Source organism: Coturnix japonica, unplaced genomic scaffold, assembly GCF_054131305.1.
Source record: "Coturnix japonica strain WE unplaced genomic scaffold, WE-NBRP24 Scf089, whole genome shotgun sequence".
Taxonomy (NCBI): domain Eukaryota; kingdom Metazoa; phylum Chordata; class Aves; order Galliformes; family Phasianidae; genus Coturnix; species Coturnix japonica.
Window position 1 is genome coordinate 139,107 of NW_028188992.1, and position 6,819 is coordinate 145,925.

General features: G+C 51.8%; 1 long non-coding RNA gene across 1 annotated transcript; it reads left to right on the forward strand.

Moving 5' to 3' along the window:
* Positions 1 to 5,561: 5,561 nt before the first annotated feature.
* LOC146751460 (uncharacterized) lies at positions 5,562 to 6,081 on the forward strand. The gene is made up of 2 exons (XR_014941524.1): positions 5,562 to 5,623; positions 5,697 to 6,081. It is a non-coding gene; the product is annotated as an uncharacterized LOC146751460 (long non-coding RNA).
* Positions 6,082 to 6,819: the final 738 nt, after the last annotated feature.

The following is a 6,819-nucleotide window of genomic DNA, read 5'->3' on the forward strand; positions in this document are numbered from 1 at the left end:
ATGGCCGTTTTCACTCCACATTGATCTGGCAGACCCCAAAATCCCCATTTCTGTCCCAAGATTGGAGGGTGGAGCCCCAAAACCATCGTTTCTCACCCCAAAATTAACCCAAAAATGGCCGTTTTCACTCCACATTAATCCGGCAGACCCCCAAAATCCCCATTTCTGTCCCCAAATTAGAGGGTGGAGCCCCAAAACCATCGTTTCTCACCCCAAAATGGGCCCCAAAAATGGCCGTTTTCACTCCACATTGATCTGGCAGACCCCAAAATCCCTATTTCTGTCCCCAAATTGGAGGGTGGGGCCCCAAAACCATCATTTCTCACCCCAAAATGGCCGTTTTTTCTCCACGTCGATCCCACTGACCCCAAAATCCCCATTTCTGTCCCCAAATTAAAGGGTGGGGCCCCAAAGCCATCGTTTTTCACCCCAAAATGGCCCCAAAATGGTCGTTTTCACTCCACATCGATCCAGCTGACCCCAAAATCCCCATTTCTGTCCCCAAATTGAAGGGTGGGGCCCCAAAACCATCGTTTCTCACCCCAAAATGGGCCCCAAAAATGGCTGTTTTCACTCTACATTAATCCAGCTGACCCCAAAATCCCCATTTCTGTCCCCAAATTAGAGGGTGGGGCCCCAAAACCATCATTTCTCACCCCAAAATGGCCCCAAAATGGTCGTTTTCACTCTACGTCAATCCAGCTGACCCCAAAATCCCCATTTCTGTCCCCAAATTGGAGGGTGGGGCCCCAAAACCATCATTTCTCACCCCAAAATGGGCCCCAACAATGGCTGTTTTCACTCCACATCGATCCCGCTGACCCCAAAATCCCCATTTCTGTCCCCAAATTCGAAGGTGGAGCACCAAAACCATCGTTTCTCACCCCAAAATTAACCCAAAAATGGCTGTTTTCACTCCACATTAATCCAGCTGACCCCAAAATCCCCATTTCTGTCCCCAAATTTTAGGGTGGGGCCCCAAAACCATCATTTCTCACCCCAAAATGGGCCCCAACAATGGCTGTTTTCACTCCACATCGATCCCGCTGACCCCAAAATCCCCATTTCTGTCCCCAAATTAAAGGGTGGGGCCCCAAAACCATCATTTCTCACCCCAAAATGGGCCCCAAAAGGGCCGTTTTCACTCCACATCGATCTGGCAGACCCCAAAATCCCCATTTCTGTCCCAAGATTGGAGGGTAGAGCCCCAAAACCATCGTTTCTCACCCCAAAATTAACCCAAAAATGGCCGTTTTCACTCCACATTAATCCGGCAGACCCCAAAATCCCCATTTCTGTCCCCAAATTAAAGGGTGGGGCCCCAAAATCATCATTTCGCACCCCAAAATGGCCCCAAATGGCCGTTTTCACTCCACATTAATCCAGCTGACCCCAAAATCCCCATTTCTGTCCCCAAATTGGAGGGTGGAGCCCCAAAACCATCATTTCTCACCCCAAAATGGGCCCAAAAATGGCTGTTTTCACTTCACATCGATCCCGCTGACCCCAAAATCCCCATTTCTGTCCCCAAATTAAAGGGTGGGGCCCCAAAACCATCATTTCTTACCCCAAAATGGGCCCCAAAAATGGCTGTTTTCACTCTACGTCGATCCCGCTGACCCCAAAATCCCCATTTCTGTCCCCAAATTAGAGGGTGGGGCCCCAAAACCATCGTTTCTCACCCCAAAATTAACCCAAAAATGGCCGTTTTCACTTCACATTGATCCGGCAGACCCCCAAATCCCCATTTCTGTCCCCAAATTGGAGGGTGAGGCCCCAAAACCGTCGTTTCTCACCCCAAAAAGGGCCCCAAAAATGGATGTTTTCACTCTACATTAATCCAGCAGACCCCAAAATCCCCATTTCTGTCCCCAAATTAGAGGGTGGGGCCCCAAAACCATCATTTCTCACCTCAAAATGGGCCCCAAAAATGGCCGTTTTCACTCCATGTCGATCCAGCTGACCCCAAAATCCCTATTTCTGTCCCCAAATTCGAAGGTGGGAACCCAAAACCATCGTTTCTCACCCCAAAATGGCCGTTTTTTCTCCACGTCGATCCCACTGACCCCAAAATCCCCATTTCTGTCCCCAAATTAGAGGGTGGAGCCCCAAAACCATCATTTCTCACCCCAAAATGGGCCCCAAAAATGGCTGTTTTCACTCCACATCGATCCAGCTGACCCCAAAATCCCCATTTCTGTCCCCAAATTAAAGGGTGGGGCCCCAAAACCATCATTTCTCACCCCAAAATGGGCCCCAAAAATGGATGTTTTCACTCTACATTAATCCAGCTGACCCCAAAATCCCCATTTCTGTCCCCAAATTAGAGGGTGGGGCCCCAAAACCATCGTTTTTCACCCCAAAATGACCCCAAAAATGGCTGTTTTCACTCCATATCGATCCCGCTGACCCCAAAATCCCCATTTCTGTCCCCAAATTCGAAGGTGGAGCCCCAAAACCATCGTTTCTCACCCCAAAATGGGCCCCAAAAATGGCCGTTTTCACTCCACATTAATCCGGCAGACCCCAAAATCCCCATTTCTGTCCCCAAATTAGAGGGTGGGACCCCAAAACCATCATTTCTCACCCCAAAATTAACCCAAAAATGGCCGTTTTCACTCCACATTAATCCGGCAGACCCCCAAATCCCCATTTCTGTCCCCAAATTAGAGGGTGGGGCCCCAAAACCATCGTTTCTCACCCCAAAATGGGCCCCAAAAGGGCCTTTTTCACTGCACATTGATCCCGCTGACCCCAAAATCCCCATTTCTGTCCCCAAATTCGAAGGTGGGAACCCAAAACCATCATTTCTCACCCCAAAATGGCCGTTTTTTCTCCACATCGATCCCGCTGACCCCAAAATCCCCATTTCTGTCCCCAAATTAAAGGGTGGGGCCCCAAAACCATCATTTCTCACCCCAAAATGGGCCCCAAAAATGGCTGTTTTCACTCTACATTAATCCAGCTGACCCCAAAATCCCCATTTCTGTCCCCAAATTGGAGGGTGGAGCCCCAAAACCATCATTTCTCACCCCAAAATGGCCCGAAATGGCCGTTTTCACTCCATGTCGATCCCGTTGACCCCAAAATCCCCATTTCTGTCCCCAAATTGAAGGGTGGAGCCCCAAAACCATCGTTTTTCACCCCAAAATGGCCCCAAAAATGGCCGTTTTCACTCCACATCGATCCAGCTGACCCCAAAATCCCTATTTCTGTCCCCAAATTAGAGGGTGGGGCCCCAAAACCATCGTTTTTCACCCCAAAATGGGCCCCAAAATGGCCGTTTTCACTCCACATTGATCTGGCAGACCCCAAAATCCCCATTTCTGTCCCCAAATTGGAGGGTGGAGCCCCAAAACCATCATTTCTCACCCCCAAATGGCCCCAAAAATGGCTGTTTTCACTTCACATCGATCCCGCTGACCCCAAAATCCCCATTTCTGTCCCCAAATTAGAGGGTGGGGCCCCAAAACCATCATTTCTCACCCCAAAATGGGCCCCAAAAATGGCTGTTTTCACTCTACATTAATCCAGCTGACCCCAAAATCCCCATTTCTGTCCCCAAATTGGAGGGTGGGGCCCCAAAACCATCGTTTCTCACCCCAAAATGACCCCAAAATGGCCGTTTTCACTTCACATTGATCCAGCAGACCCCCAAATCCCCATTTCTGTCCCCAAATTCGAGGGTGAGGCCCCAAAACCATCGTTTTTCACCCCAAAATTAACCCAAAAATGGCCGTTTTCACTCCATGTCGATCCCGCTGACCCCAAAATCCCCATTTCTGTCCCCAAATTGAAGGGTGGGGCCCCAAAACCATTGTTTCTCACCCCAAAATGGGCCCCAAAAATGGCTGTTTTCACTCCACGTCGATCCGGCTGACCCCAAAATCCCCATTTCTGTCCCCAAATTGGAGGGTGGAGCCCCAAAACCATCATTTCTCACCCCCAAATGGCCCCAAAAATGGCTGTTTTCACTTCACATCGATCCCGCTGACCCCAAAATCTCCATTTCTGTCCCCAAATTAGTGGGTGGGGCCCCAAAACCATCATTTCTCATCCCAAAATTAACCCAAAAATGGCTGTTTTCACTCCACATTAATCCGGCAGACCCCAAAATCCCCATTTCTGTCCCCAAATTGAAGGGTGGGGCCCCAAAACCATCGTTTTTCCCCCCAAAATGGCCGTTTTCACTCCATGTCGATCCCGCTGACCCCAAAATCCCCATTTCTGTCCCCAAATTGGAGGGTGGAGCCCCAAAACCATCGTTTCTCACCCCAAAATGGGCCCAAAAATGGCCGTTTTCACTCCACATCGATCCCGCTGTCCCCAAAATCCCCATTTCTGTCCCCAAATTGGAGGGTGGGACCCCAAAACCATCGTTTCTCACCCCAAAATGGCCCCAAAATGGCCGTTTTCACTCCACGTCGATCCAGTTGACCCCAAAATCCCCATTTCTGTCCCCAAATTAAAGGGTGGGGCCCCCAAACCATCATTTTTCACCCCAAAATGGGCCCCAAAAATGGCCGTTTTCACTCCACATTGATCTGGCAGACCCCAAAATCCCCATTTCTGTCCCCAAATTAGAGGGTGAGGCCCCAAAACCGTCGTTTCTCACCCCAAAATGGCCCCAAAAATGGCCGTTTTCACTCCACGTCGATCTGGCAGACCCCAAAATCCCCATTTCTGTCCCCAAATTAGAGAGTGGGGCCCCAAAACCATCATTTCTCACCCCAAAATGGGCCCCAAAAATGGCCGTTTTCACTCCACATTAATCTGGCAGACCCCAAAATCCCCATTTCTGTCCCCAAATTGAAGGGTGGGGCCCCAAAACCATCATTTCTCACCCCAAAATGGCCGTTTTCACTCCACATTAATCCAGCAGACCCCAAAATCCCCATTTCTGTCCCCAAATTTTAGGGTTGAGGTTCAACCCCCCCCAATTATTGGGGTCCCCCCCCAAAAATCCCATTTCCCACCATACGGCCCCAAAACTGCCCAATTTTACCCCATTTTGTGCAGCCCCGAATCCCTTTTGACTCCACTTACCCTTTTTTCCCCCTTTTCTCCCATTTTTCTCTTTCTTTTCCCATTTCTCCCCCTTTTATCCCCATTTTTAAGCCCTTTTTTCCCCTCATTAAACCTATTTCCCCTATTTTTCCCCCATTATTTCTGGGTCCTCATCTCCCCCCTTTTATACCCCAAGTGGGCGTGGCCTCCGCGTTAGCCCCGCCCCCTTTCCCCCCTCAACCAATCACGGACCGACCTTCGTTCTTATGGGCGTGGCCACCATGTTAGCCCCGCCCCATCCTTCCCCTCAACCAATCACGGACCGACCTTCGTTCTTATGGGCGTGGCCTCCGCGTTAGCCCGCCCCCTTCTCAACTCAACCAATCACGGACCGACTTCTGTCCTTCACTTCCTTTTCCGCTCTCCCTGCCCTTAAGTGGGCGTGGCCTCTGCGTTAGCCCCGCCCCCCTCATACCCCACAACCAATCACAGACCGATTTTCCTCCTTATGGGCGTGGTCTCCGCGTTAACCCCGTCAGCCAATCAGCGGCGGCGCTTTCGCCCAATCAACGCGGAGCGCGGCGGAAGCGGAAGTGACGCGAGGCAGCGCCCAGCGGTGAGTGCGGCCTAGTCCTCTCCGCCGCCCCAATTACCCGTTAATTAACGACTGTCACTAATTAACCCCTCAGGGCTCCGTTCTCAATGGCCGGGCCCGATCTCCGCCGTGAGGCCTTGGCGTTGTATCGCTCTTTACTCCGAGCAGCCGCTTCCCGGCCTGGATTCGCCGCTCGGATCCGTTCCGAGTTCCGTCGTTGCGCTTCGGTTCCGGTTCGGGACCGGCTCCGTTCCGAGCTGCTCCTTCGTCGCGGCCAACGGCAGCTGCAGACGCTGCGGGCACCGAGCACCGTCCGCATGGCCTTCTTCGGGCCTGCTACTTCCGCTACGGACACTTCCGGTTCCGCTGGTGGAGGAACTTCCGGTCTCACTTCCGGGTCTGGTGTGCGTTCAGGTTCTGGGTGCACTTCCGGTTCCGGGTCATGACCTCAATAAAGCCACAGTTGTTAATGGGTCGAAGGGGGCGTGGCTTGGTTTAGGGGGCGTGGCCTAAAGGGGGGCGGAGCCTGGGGAGGGGAGACCTCAAAAAGGACCCCAATGGACCCAAAATGAACCCAAAAGGACCCCAAAGGGACCCCCAAAAGAACCCACAAAGGATCCCAAAAGGACCCAAACAGGACCCAAAAAGAACCCCCAAGGGACCCTAAAGGGACCCCAAATGAACCCCTAAAAGACCCCCAAAAAGGACCCCCAAAGGATCCCAACAGGAACCCAAAGGAACCCCTAAAGGACCCAAAAGAACCTTAAAAAGACCCCAAAGAACCCCAAAAAGGACCCCCAAGGGACCCAAAACAACCCCACAAAGGACCCTAAAACGACCCCCAAAAGGACCCAAAAAGGACCCCCAAGGGACCCAGAAACAACCCCACAAAGGACCCCAAAGGGACCCCCAAAAGGACCCAAAAAGGACCCCCAAGGGACCCAAAACAACCCCACAAATGACCCCAAAGGGACCCCCAAAGGAACCCCCAAAAGGACCCCCAAAGACCCAAAAGGACCCCCCCAAAGGACCCCTAAAAGACCCCCAAAAGGACCCCAAAGGGACCCCCAAAGGATCCCAACAGGAACCCAAAGGAACCCCTAAAGGACCCAAAAGAACCTACAAAGGACCCCAAAGGAACCCACAAAAGGACCCCAAAAGACCCCCAAAGGACCCCAAAAAGGACCCCCAAGGGACCCAAAACGACCCCACAAAGG